Source organism: Myotis nattereri (assembly GCF_964212035.1).
Source record: "Myotis nattereri genome assembly, chromosome: 1".
Classification (NCBI taxonomy): Eukaryota; Metazoa; Chordata; class Mammalia; order Chiroptera; family Vespertilionidae; genus Myotis; species Myotis nattereri.
The window spans coordinates 132,356,120-132,369,370 of record NC_138075.1 but is presented as its reverse complement, the minus strand read 5'-3'; the positions used below and the strand labels follow the sequence as shown (position 1 = coordinate 132,369,370).

At 43.3% G+C, this 13,251-nt stretch overlaps 1 protein-coding gene across 1 annotated transcript in view; it reads left to right on the top strand.

Annotated features, from left to right (window-relative positions):
• Window positions 1–13,251, top strand: part of RSU1 (Ras suppressor protein 1) — a 195,684-nt gene that overhangs the window by 56,668 nt on the left and 125,765 nt on the right. The window lies entirely within an intron of this gene.

Here is a 13,251-nt window from a genome sequence, read left to right as displayed (position 1 = left end):
TATAAATTGGGTCTATCATTTACCCATCCATTTATTCATTCATTTAGACATTTACTGAGTTCCTACTTTAGACCAGGTCTTGTCTCTAAGGAACTTACTTTTTGGATAAAGTAAAATTCACATATTCAGCAGCTGTTTATTGAGTCCCGGCTTCATGTTTTATTTTCTGGGGTTACAACAAGAGATGAAGCATGCCTTGTGGCATTCTAGTTGGGGAGGATGAATGGATGATGGGTGGGTAGCATATCAGATACAAGTGCTCTAGGAAGAAAAATCAGCATGGGAGGGAATGTCCATATTGGGGTAGGTGGTGTTGCTCTATTACAGAGTCAGCAGGGAAAGCCTCAATACTATGATGATGTCTTTTAATCAGAGACCTTAGGGAGGGAGCTTCTCTGGCTGAGGGAATAGCAAGTGCCAGGGAATGAGGTGGGCTTGTATGTTGAGGGGTAACAGCAAGATTAGTGTAGCTGGGACAGAGTGAGCAGAGGGGAGAGTTGGAAGATAAGAGCTTAGGTAGAAAGTGGGGACTGCATCCTGTGGGAACTTCTGTGCATTGTAAGGACTTTGGCCTTTACTCAGGGTGAGACAGTGCAGGAGCATGAATAATGGCCCAAAGATGCCCTTCTCCTATCACCAAAACCTGGGGTTACCTTGCCTGGTAAAAGGACTGTACAGATGTGATTTAGAATCTTGAGATGGGGATATGATTTTGCATTACCCAGGTAAGCCCAGTATAGCTATAGGGTCCTTAGAAGAGGGAAGCAGGATGGTAAGAGACAGTACGAAGTAGATGTGATGACAGAATCACGAGGGTATAGTCATGCATGGAAGGGGCCATGAGCCAAGAAATGCAGGCAGCCTTCAGAAGCTGAAGAAGCCAAGAGAATGGATTCCCCCCTGAAGCTCCAGAGGAATGCCACCCTCTGCATTCATCCAGCTGGCAGTAACCGTCAGATTCTGGGCCTGTCTCTGGCAGAACTGACAGGAATTGGTAACGATTTCGGTGAGGGGTGTAAGAATGAGGATTGCCTGTGAGGAGTTGGACCTGGGGAATGGAAAGGATGGAGAACATCATGGGAAGGGTAGATTAGGAGATGGGGAGAGGAGAGGAGTTAGTCATGGGCAGAGTTTGGGTGTCTTAAGTCTGAGATCCTTTGGGGATTTTTAATCGAAAAGACAATTGGACATTAGAATCTGGAATTCATAGGAGAGGTCTGGATACATAGGTAACTTGGGGCATTATCAGCAGCCTGCAACGCCACAGATTGGATGTGATTGCTTGGATGTGACTGTAGAGATTGGAAGATTGGTCCGTGCAGCACTGTGCTTCCTCAGCACTGAATCCAGAAGAGTCGGGTACCTGACGGCCGGGCTGGCTCCCAGGCAGGCATCTGTGCCAGGTCAGGGACTGTGGCTTCCCCTGGAGGCCCCACGACAGCTCAAGTGCTAGTGCAGTGGGACGCTTGTGTTTCATAGGAAAACTGCTTTTCCCAATGTGTGTAGTTAACTGTGCCAGCGAAGGAGTGAAGTAGACACAACTGACATTTCCTGAGTCTGCCTAAATCCAATGTCTCTTTTGGGACCAGTATTTTCAGCTCACAGCCAGTTTCTTCCTCTGAAAAAGCAGCAACACGCCTAACTGGAGTTTCACCCACTTTTAATTAGCTGAATGGAGAAAAGGCATTGGTAGGGCAGGAAGGAAAGGCAGGCATCCCCACCTCATCTCAGAGTAGATGAGGCCCAGAATAGACAGCCTAACGGTGATGTCAGAGCTGGTAACTCTATGGGCAGTCCTCTGTTCCACTTCTGTATTTTCTTACACACAAGACAGTTGTCCTATGAGATGAAGATGTGAAATGTGTTTCGCCTGGTCTCTTCCTTAAGTTCTCCAGGGTTCATTTGCTTGTTCTGGATGGAATCATTACAGGTTTTGGTTTTGTGGCTTCTGCACAGTCATGGGACCTCTTCTTCTGTAGGTGTTTGCCGTTGGAGAAGGAAATGGCATAGGTCGGCGAGGCATGCAATGAAGCACGTGTTTTAGGTATCAGAGCCTTATCTACCCGAGTTGGAGCAGTGCATGGGAGGGCTGTATGCAATGCTACAGGCACCTGGGGCCAGCGGGCCTAGTGTCCTACTCATGGTGCCAGTAGTCAATGGCAGCTTTTATTACAGAAATATGAGGAGCATATGCATTCTTTCTAGCTCTCAAGGGTGGAAACAAATATTAATCACATTCAGAGAGTAAGTGATGTCATGAATTGAGAATTTCCCTCCAATTGTATTCTGTAGAATGAACAGAATTAAGAAAGAGTAGATATACCAGTGTAAATTTCTTCCTATTATACTTCTTAATCCTTTTCTTTATGGTTGTTAAGAAGCTAAAGTACTTTCTCTTGGAAGCTAGCAAGAAGGAAATGAGTATTTTCTTTTTGGTCTTCAAATTTCTGATTTAAAATGTCTTATTGTCTCTTGTGTTATTGTCATTTTGTCAGTAGATTCCCAGTTATCTTATTCAGGTGTTTAAACACAGGTGTTTTTTTTGTGTTTTTTAAAATTAAATTGATTGGGGTGACATTGGTCAACATGAAAATATAGGTTTCATGTGTGAGTTTCTATGTTACAAGATCTGTATATCCAGATGTTTTAACACATTTTAATGTATGCAGTAGATTGTAGAGGTTTGACTCATCATGGAGGCTTGGGCTCAAATCTTACTCTTAACCCCAAGTTCATGCTCTGTGACTGTGGATAAGTTATATTACCTTCTCATAGTTGTCTCCTATAGAATGAGAGTAGTAATAGCCCCTTCTCATAGTTTTTTTTGTAGGATTAAAAGAATAATCTATGTAATCTTGCCTCGTGCCAAGATTAAATAAAAATGCTCAGTAAATATTAAGTAAATGAATATGTACACTGGTGCATGTGTGTGTAGGTACATACACACAGGATTTTTATACTATTAGGCTGTATTTAGAGCAGCTGTGGGCAAACTACGGCCCGCGGGCTGGATTCAGCCCATTTGAAATGAATAAAACTAAAAAAAAAAAGACTGTACCCTTTTATGTAATGATGTTTACTTTGAATTTATATTAGTTCACACAAACACTCCATCCATGCTTTTGTTCTGGCCCTCCGGTCCAGTTTAAGAACCCATTGTGGCCCTCGAGTCAAAAAGTTTGCCCACCCCTGATTTAGAGGCTGGTTTCTGAAACTCCTGGGCTCTTCTAAAACAGTCTAAGCCTAGAGGTTGCTCAGAATCCCACACTTTTGACAGGAGAGAAATGCAGTTAGTGGCTGAGCACCTGGTGAGAAAGATTGACCTGGAAGGTCCAAGAGCCAGTCTCTGTCACACACTTTGATTGGTCGGTTTATCACACAGATAAAAGGGAAGCTGTGAATTAGCTTCTTGTGTGAAAGCTGAGAAGACTCATTGGAGGTGACAGAAGAGCTAGGGATGGGAAGAGGAGGGGCAAGAAGAGAGTGAAGATCTAATGGGGAGCGGCTCCACATGGGGAATGCTCAGAGTGGACGCGAAGTCCCAAAAGATGGGTTTCACTGCCATCCTTTCAATTCCATCATCATCACAAATTTAATGTTATTCTTTTAATTTCATAAAAGATTGTCCTAGTCTAGTGATGGCGAACCTTTTGAGCTCGGCATGTCAGCATTTTGAAAAATTCTAACTTAACTCTGGTGCCGTGTCACATATAGAAATTTTTTGATATTTGCAACCATAGTAAAACAAAGATGTATATTTTTGATATTTATTTTATACTAGAGGCCCGGTGCACAAAAATTTGTGCACTCGGGGGGAGGGGGGAGTCCCTCAGCTCGGCCTGTGCCCTCTAGCAGCCTGGGACCCCTCGGGAGATAATGACCTGCTGGCTTGGGCCTGTTCCTGGGTGGCAGAGGGCAGGCCCAATCCCTAGGTGCAGCCCCTGGTCGGGCTCAGAGCAGTGCCGATTGGGGCGTTAGGGCGCCTTCCCCTGTCATGCACAGAGCAGGGCGGATTGGGAGGTTGCGATGCCACCCTCAGTCACGCTCAGGGTAGGGCTGATTGGGGGGTTGGGGCACCTCCCCCTGTCACACTCAAGGCAGGGTTGATGGGGAGGTTGCAGCACCACCCCCTGTCACGCACAGAGCAGGGCCAATCGGGGTTGGGGCGCTGCCCCCTGTCATGCACAGAGCAGGGCCGATCAGGGGGTTGGGGAGCTCCACCCTGCCACGCACAGAGCAGGGTCAATCAGGGGGTTGGGGAGCTCCCCCCTGTCACTCACAGAGTAGGGCCAATAGGGGAGTTGGGGCACTGCCCCCTGTCACACACAGAGCAGGACAGATCAGGGGGTTAGGGCGCCGCCCTCTATTACCCACAGAGCAGGGCCGATCAGGGGGTTGGGGTGCCGCCACTCTCACACTCAGGGCAGGGCCGATGGGGAGGTTATGGCTCTACCCTGTCACACACAGAGCAGGGCCCGTGGGGTGGGGGGGTTGGGGTGCCGCACCCTGTCACACACAGAGCCACAGGGCGATCAGGAGGTTGGAGCACCTTCCCCTGTCACGAACAGAGCAGGGCAGATAGGGAGGTTGTGGCCCCGCCCCCTGTCACACACAGAGCCGCAGGGCAATCAGGGGGTTTGGGCACTGCCCCCTATCATGCTGATCCCGGTGCCGGGAGGCCTCGCTGCTCCGCTGATCCCGGTGCTGGGAGGCATATTACCCTTTTACTATATAGAATAGAGGCCTGGTGCATGGGTGGGGGCCAGCTGGTTTGCCCTGAAGGGTGTCCTGGATCAGGGTGGGGGTTCCCACTGGGGTGCCTGGCCAGCCTAGGTGAGGGGATGATGGCTGTTTGCAGCTGGTCACACACCCTTCGGGGCGGGGGGGGGCGGGTCCCCACTGGGGTGCCTGGCCAGTCTGGGTGTGGGGCTGAGGGCTGTTTTCAGGCTGGGACTGAAGCTCCCAACTGCTCCTTTTTTTCTTTTTCTTTTTTTATTCTGGGCCAGCTTTAGCTCTGGCTCCAGCTCTGAGGCTTCAGCTGCTGAAAGCAGGTATCTGGATTGTTTGGGTTCTATAATCGAAACAATGTATAACTCCAGCTCTGAGATCCCGGCCTGCTGAAAGCTGGTTTCTAGGGTTTTGTTTAGCTTCTATATATGTTACATTGTTTCTTAAACTGCAAGCTCAGAGGCCGGCAAGGCAGGCGGGGAACGTTGGAGTCCTCTGTCACTGAAGCAAGCAAGCCTCATGTTCAGTTTAAGCTGCCTGGCTGCCGTCCGCCATCTTGGCTGGCAGTTAATTTGCATATTGCCCTGATTAGCCAATGGGAAGGGTAGTGGTCATACGCTAATTACCATGTTTCTCTTTTATTGGATAGGATATTTAAATGCCACTTAACAAAGAAAAATCAACCAAAAAAATGAGTTCGCGTGTCACCTCTGACACGCGTGTCATATGTTCGCCATCACTGTCCTAGTCTATGCTTTTTTGTGAGTTTTATATTGAGGCTGGGACCAGGTCAGCTGGTTCTTCTACCTTGAAAGTTCTGTAGTTACCTTCTGATTGGATCATTGGTTGCTTGCTTTATTTAGTGATTCCCTTCTTTACTTTTTGACATCCTTTGTGTGACCATGAACTTGTCCCTAAGTGTGGAATATGTCGTGCTTGCACTGATTAGACTCACTTGTTAAACCATGTTTAGATTTCCACAAGTGGCAGCTTTGCTTCCCAGTTGTTTAATTTGTCACTGTCTTATGTTACCTTTTGTGACAGTGCTCATTTCATCAACAATTCTGTTCTCCCAGAATTTCTCAGGATAATCACTGTTCTGAACTAATTGTTTTCATTTTTTAATATAACTGATGTGTGTATACACAGTCCTTTTGTCATTTGTCTACATACTAGTAATTTGCTTCATGTTTAAAGCATACTATATAAATCCATTTTTTAAAAAATCTGTCTTATTTTGTTATAAATTAAAACCACTAAACATTCAGTGTGAAGTCTGATTGTTCTGGAGTTGGGCAAGTTTAGCTACCACCTGAAATCTCTTAAGTCTTAAGAAAAAAAATGTAATGGCAGTTATTAAGCACCTCCAGAATAAGCGGGCACAAAGGCCATAATAAGAAATTAAAAATGAGGTTTTATTAGCATGGATTCTCCATTTTAGACAATTACCTGCCATTACCCAAGGTAGTTATTTACCAGGTGTACTGGTTAGTAATGAGGATATTTGTAATAAAAGAAAACACGATAATTTCAAGAGAAACATCAAAAGTGCTTTATTCAAAGGAATGTCCATCGCTAGCTACACATTTCCCCCATCTTTCAGGTAATTTGTGGATACCGTCCCAATAGAACTTTTCTTGTTTTGAGGCAAACCATTCAGAGACCCAATTTTCCACTTCTTTGTACGTTTTGAAGTGCTGCTCAGAAAGTGCGTGTGCCATCGATCAGAACAAGTGTTAATCTGAAGGAGCAAGGTCTGGCGAATACGGCGGGTGGGTTAATACTTCCCAGGTAACGTGTCTTTAACTAGTTTTGAAGTGTGTGATGGTTCGTTATCATGAAGCAAAATTACTTTGCTGTGTCTTCTGGCCCATTCTTGTCGTCTCACGATCAAAGTGTGGTTCAAATTGATTATTTGTTGTTGGCAGTAATCAGTATTAACGGTTTCACCTGATTTTAGAAGTCATAATACACCACACCTTCCTGATCCCACCAAATGCAGAGCATTATTTTCTTTCTGAAGCAATTTGGCCTTCCAGTTGATGTTGATGGTTGACCTGGATCAACCCATTATTTTGTGCATTTGGGATTCTCAAAATAAACCCATTTTTCATCGCCAGTCACAATTCGATGCAAAAAAGACTTCATTTTGTGCAGTTGAAGCAACATTTTACTGATGACTTTTCGGTTTTCCATTTGTCTTTCGTTCAGTGGATGTGGCACCTATTTTTCCTTCCTTTAAAATCTTTCCCATTGCTTGTAAACGATCGGAAATTTTTTGCTGAACAACGTTTAATCTTTCTGCAAGTTGTTTTTGAGTTTGACACGCATCTTCATCCAGTAATGCTTGTAATTGTTGGTCTGCAAACATTTTCGGTTGACCTTGACGTTCTTTGTCTTTCACATCGAAATCATCACTTTTAAAGCGTTTAAACCGGCGTCACAGGTATCTTGAGATGGAGCATGTTCACCGTAAGCTTCCTGAAGTATACGATAACTTTTTCTTCAAAATAAAGTAATGAATTAAAAGTTCCCACAAATGCCCTTTCTTTGGCACAAAATTCGACATTTTTAAGCGTAAAAATATCCTTGATGTTAACACCTTCAGAAAATTTGACATATGAAGTTTTGAAGCTTGTTGTCAATACAGCAAAATAGCATACTTATCAAATTGCATATATATCAACATATGTGTTACTTTATCTATTGAAAAAATCCACATTATTAACCGGTATTCCTGGTATTTATTATTTTATTTTTCAATTACAGTTTACATTCAACATTATTTTATATTAGTCTCAGGTATTCAGCACCAAGCCATCTTTATATTTACCAGAATTGGTTTTCTCTGCGTAAATCCATCTACTTGTGAAAGGTAGAGCTGGATCATGTTTATCTAATTAGGTTGAGAAGTAGCACTACTGAATTGGCCATCTTTTCTACTCCTTTTTTTGTTTTTGTTTTTTGTTAATCCTCACTGGAGGATATTTTTTCCATTGATTTTTTTTTTTTTTAGAGTGGAAGGAAGGGTGAGCGAGAGATAGAGATAGAGAGAGAGAGAGAGAGAGAGAGAGAGAGAGAGAGAGACACCGATGTGAGAGAGACACACATGGACTGGTTGCATCCCACATGTGCCATGACCTAGGCTGGGAATCGAACCTGCAACCCCAGTACTTGCCCTAGATTGGGAGTTGAACCCAGGACTGCCAGGGCCTCCTTAGTGTTGTTGACGTGTCCATCTCAGTCCTGTGAATGAAGTCAGGATGTGGGCAGCAGAGCTGAATGAAGTGTGTGGCCTTTTCCAACTGGGGTACAATTGCTAGGCCACCAGAACTTCAGCTGAGTCACTTTGATTGTTTACAATTCCTGGTAAAATGAAAAAGAAGAAATTACATAACAGGTTATACAGTGTTTTATATATATTTTTTAAATTTAATAGTCAAAGTTTTAATATATAAAAATATGGCATGACATCCTCTTATTCACTGGACAATTACAGGTTTTATAAAATTCAGTTGGGAGTGCTACTGGCCATGTCAAAATAGTGGTGCACAAGTGTAAGATTATACAATAAACAGTCTCATTTCAAGCTCTCTTCTAGCAAATGTCAACGATGTCCCCTAGAGCCTGGCCTGAGTGGCTCAGTGTTGAGTGTCAACCTGTGAACCAGGAGGTCATGGTTAGATTCTGGTCAGGGCATATGTCTGGGTTGTGGGCTTGATTCACAGCAAGGCGTGTGCAGGAGGCAGCTGGTCAATGATTTTCTCTCATCATTGATATTTCTATCTCTCTCTCCCTCTCCCTTCTTCTCTGAAATCAATAAAAATATATTTAAAAAAAATAGAGAATGTAGCCTTGAGACTCCTCTGAAAATGCTGTTAGTCTAGCTCCCTTCCTCACATTATTGTTTCTTTTGCTCCTCTTACTGCATTAATTTCACTGGCCACTGTGTACAGTTGAGTTTTACTTTATTTCTGGACCCTAATTTTATTTCTGGACCCCGTCTTCTAATGTGGGAATCGCTGGCCACAGGAGCCCAGCGGCCAGCTGGCAGGAAGCATTGGGTACGTGTTTGCTCCATAACAATCGCTCTCGCAGTTACTTGCCTCCTAGGTATTTCAGCATATTCTTCGCCTCTGTCTCTGCCTTTGAGAAGTAGGGACTGACTCTGGCTGAGATGCACCTGCGGGAGCCTTCAGAGAAAACTGCTGTCAGGCCTGGGTGTGGCGGAGGCGTCTGGCATAAGGTCTGCAGGGAGAAGTGGGTGCAGGTCCTCCGAGAGGAGCCTGGGCAGGGAGGAGGAGGAGAGGAGACAGGAGGTCCTGCAGTGGGAGCTAGGAAATGACAGTGCACCTACAGTATTTGTAAGTTTACATTGTGTATGGGTTAGAAGTTCTATGGTTTTGTTTTTATTATTTTAGTTTTTCTGCATTGATATGAAGAAGCCAAAAGGATATATGGGGGAAAGGCTAATATTTGTGGAGCCCATAAATTGTCCCATTAGGCATTGTTATATGTGTCTTCTCACTTAAATCTCAATAGCTGTGGGAGGGTGGGGCTTCTCATTTTATATGGAGGGAGCATGTGGCTCTGAGAGGTTGAGTAGCCTGCTGAGGTCCCACGGCTGGTTAGACTGGGACCTGAGACGCAGAACTCATGTCACGATCTGTGATAACGGTACCAGGTTAACTGAGGGAAGCACCATTTGCTGCTTTTGTTTTATGCTAGGTCAAAGTATAAATTAGTCTATATAAAGAAACAGCACTTTATGGAAAAAAGGCTCTCTGGATTAGAAATTAATGAAGATACATATTCCAAAGACATAACTGTTATTCTGTGAAATGTCGCAAAGTGCCGTGATATGTTAGGTTAAGAGAGCAGAAGGTAGTAATGGGATTATAAATTCTGCCACTTGTACAAAATTGAATTTGTCAATTGATAATGAATATTTTTGAAGCTACTTTTAAGCTAAATAGGATTATAAGTATCTCAATTTATATTCAAAAGATTATCATTTACAAAATGGTTTCATAGACTTTATCTCAGTTCTATCAATGTGGGGAAGGAGAGTTCTTGGCCACTTTTTAAAGGTGGTGAAACCAGTGTTTAGGGAGATTGTGACTTGCCCAGAGCTATAGTATTGACATGGCTTGTTATTGACAGAATCAAATTTTAATTCAAATCTTTTGATTTCAAAAATAATTATTCCTTTTAGTAGGATATCCATAAATGTACAATACTGAGCCGGTAACGGTATCATTTATCTTTAGGTAACAGATTGCAGTGGTTCCAAATATCTGTCTTGTTTTTTTTTTCTTTAAAAAATAAAAAAAATGAGGGATAGGAAGTCTTTCCCCAACTTTAAATTTTGACTTGAATTATATGACATGCTCTTACATTTTATTTCTGTTTTAAGATTCCTTTTGTCATACTTTACACAAAATTATATATCACTAGAGGCCCAGTGCATGAATTCATGCACCAGTGGAGTCCCTCAGCCTGGCCTGTACCCTCTCGCAATCTGGGACCCCTTAGGGGATGTCGGGCTGTTGCTGCCAGCCGTGAACCCAGAGTCTGGCGCCCATCGGTCAGCTGAGTGGCACTTCCACTGTGGGAGCGCACTGACCACCAAGGGGCAGTTCCTGCATTGAGCATCTGCCCCCTGGTGGTCAGTGCGTGTCATAGCGACCGGTTGTTCAGCCATTCAGTCCCTTAGGCTTTTATATATATAGATTCTTTGTCCCCGTTCTTTTAATTGATAATCAAAAATGACTCCCGTCAGGTCTCCTCCATGATCTTTTTTAACAAGTTCCACTTTCTATATATTCATTTCAGTGAATTTTTAGCCCTGGAAAATGCTTTAAGTGTGGATTTAAAAAATGCTAAGTGAATTATATTTCTACCTGGTGAGTTATTGCCTTAAAGAGGGTAGGAAGATGCAGCACATAAAACGTTTCCATTCGGCGTGATGGATTTCAGGAAGTCCAGTGTCGGGTTAAGTGTGATTGAACATGCGCATCAATCTGTGTTAACACCTGCTGGTAAAGCATGCCTCCGTTGACAGTGGACCATCCTTTGATTTAATAGGACACTAAATGTATTCTTGCCCTCGGAGATATGCCGGTGATATGAGATTCCAGATTTAATTTTTTTTATTCCAGAGGTATATCTGTAAATACAGTTTCTATCACTTGCATACATATATAATATCTTACATTTATGTAGCATCTCCCTCAAAGCATCTCCAATATATTATGCCTCAATAAAAGATAAGCAATATTATTCTGAGCCAGACTCAAGTGGAATTGCTTGTGTGAATGTGGGTTTCTTTTGGGGGCTGGGGCTGAGGAAAGGGTGACTGGGGGGATGATTTGTCAACACCAGAACTTAGGAAGAGACTCATGATAGTTATGCCTTATCATAACTCATCATGGATCAGCCATCCTGTTCATCTTTATTTAGACCTTTCCAGAATCGTTCACATTTTCAGTTGGGTATTAGTTCCATAGGCTGATCACTTACTGCACAAAAGCATCTAATGGTGCCATTTGTGCTTCTGTAAAGTTTTAGACAGTAGCCACATTCTAATATTAGTAAACAGGCCTTTGCTCATTTTCAACATATGTTTAATGATTTTAATGGGCCTCACTACTCTCACTGTTACTTTATATTTGCTGTTTTATAAAGAAAGGCTCTTTTCCTTGGACAAGACTTACCATGTCTGATTCTCACCTGTGGCCCCATATACAGTGTTCCTATAATCTGTTGGGTTTGGGGAACAGGGATAAATAAAATAGACATAATCTCTGCCCTCATAAAGAGAATCTTTGAAAGAAACAAATCTCTAGAATGTCTGTCCTGTGTAAACCTTGAGTGTCCATCCTAAGAAGAAAAGAGTATGCCACCCTCTTCTCTCAACTGGGTGTCTTTAAGAGCCTCCTAACTGGTTTCCCTGCTTCCTACCTGGCTCCTTCCAATCCATTCTTCAAATAGCCAGCAAGGTGATTTTATAAAATCACAAATTGGATGAAGTCACTTCTGTGACTAGAACTCTTTTTTTTTTTAAAATCCTTACTGGAGGACATGCTAATTATGCTCATTGATTTTTGAGAAAGGGGAAGAGGGAAGAGGAGAGAGAGAGAGAGAGAGAGAGAGAGAGAGGAGGGGAGGGGAGGGGAGGGGAGGGGAGGGGAGGGGAGGGGAGGGGAGGGGAGGAGAGGGGAGGAGAGGAGAGGAGAGAGACATTGATGTGAAAGAGAAACATCAGTTGGTTGCCTTCCCATACACTCCTCCCTGAGAGTCAAACCCACAACATTTAAGTGTATGGGATGACACTCCAACCAACCTGAGCCACCTGGCCAGGGCTGTGGTTAGAATTCTTTAATGTGCTTTTGTGAGCTGTAAGAACCCTTATGACCAGGTCTCCATGTGTGTGTATGTGTTTTTGTTTGTTTGTTTGTTTGTTTGTTTTTATGCTTATCTTCCTCCTCATTCACTCATGGGCAACTCCCAGTGGCCTCCTCTCAGTTCCTTGTGATCTTTGCTCTCTGCTTAGAATTCTTATCTACTGAATATTTGCAGAGCTGGCCAGGTGCCAACTCACATGATTTTTTCCCTCCATGAGCCCTTTCTTTGCCATTCTCAAGAGTCCCTTTCTGTTATTTTCTACTATGGCATTTTTAAAGAAGGCACAGCTCTTTTTTTTTTTTTTTTTTTTTTAACAAATATTTGTTCATTACCAGCTGTGTGTGTCATGTACTCTTCTAAGTCCCTTGGGAGATATCAGTGTGTGTGGTGGGAAGGCAAGAAAGAAAGATCCCAGCCCTGATGCAGGTTTAGGTCTATAATCATCAGATAAAATTTTGTGTAAGATATGAGATCAGTTTTTTCCATATAAATAATTGCTTCAGCACCATTTATAGAAAAGAATTTCCTTTTCCTATTGAATTGCTTTAGTGCGTAGTCAAAAACTAATTTACTATATAAGTGTGGGTATAAAAACCCATTTACATATGTGTGGGCATGAAACCAATTTACTATACGTGTGGGTATATTTCTGGACTCTGTTCCATTTTTAAACCTTTATAGCAGGACCACACTGTCTTGGTGACTGCAGCTCCATAAGAAGTCTTGAAATCACATAGTGTATGTCCTCTAACTTTTTCAGAATTACTTCAGCTATTCTGTATCCGTGGACATGCTTATGTGTTTTAGAATCAGCCTGCGGGATGATGATTGGGATTTGACAGCACTGACAGCTTCGAGGAACCTTGCCCTGGACATTCGCAGTTACTCAGCCAGACTCACGAGGTCCCCTGTGCCGTTTTCTGGTTCTCCTGCTTTCTCACTTTTCTTTTCCTACTACGCTCCCCACACACCCCGCTCCCTCAGTAGCCTCCAGCTCTGACCTCTCTCCTTTCAGCTCCGTAATGCCACCGTACTGCTACATCTCCCACTTCCTCATGACTATCTGGAAAGGCTTCCAGGAGAAAGTAGGGTGATCATGGGGTTCCACTCAGCTCC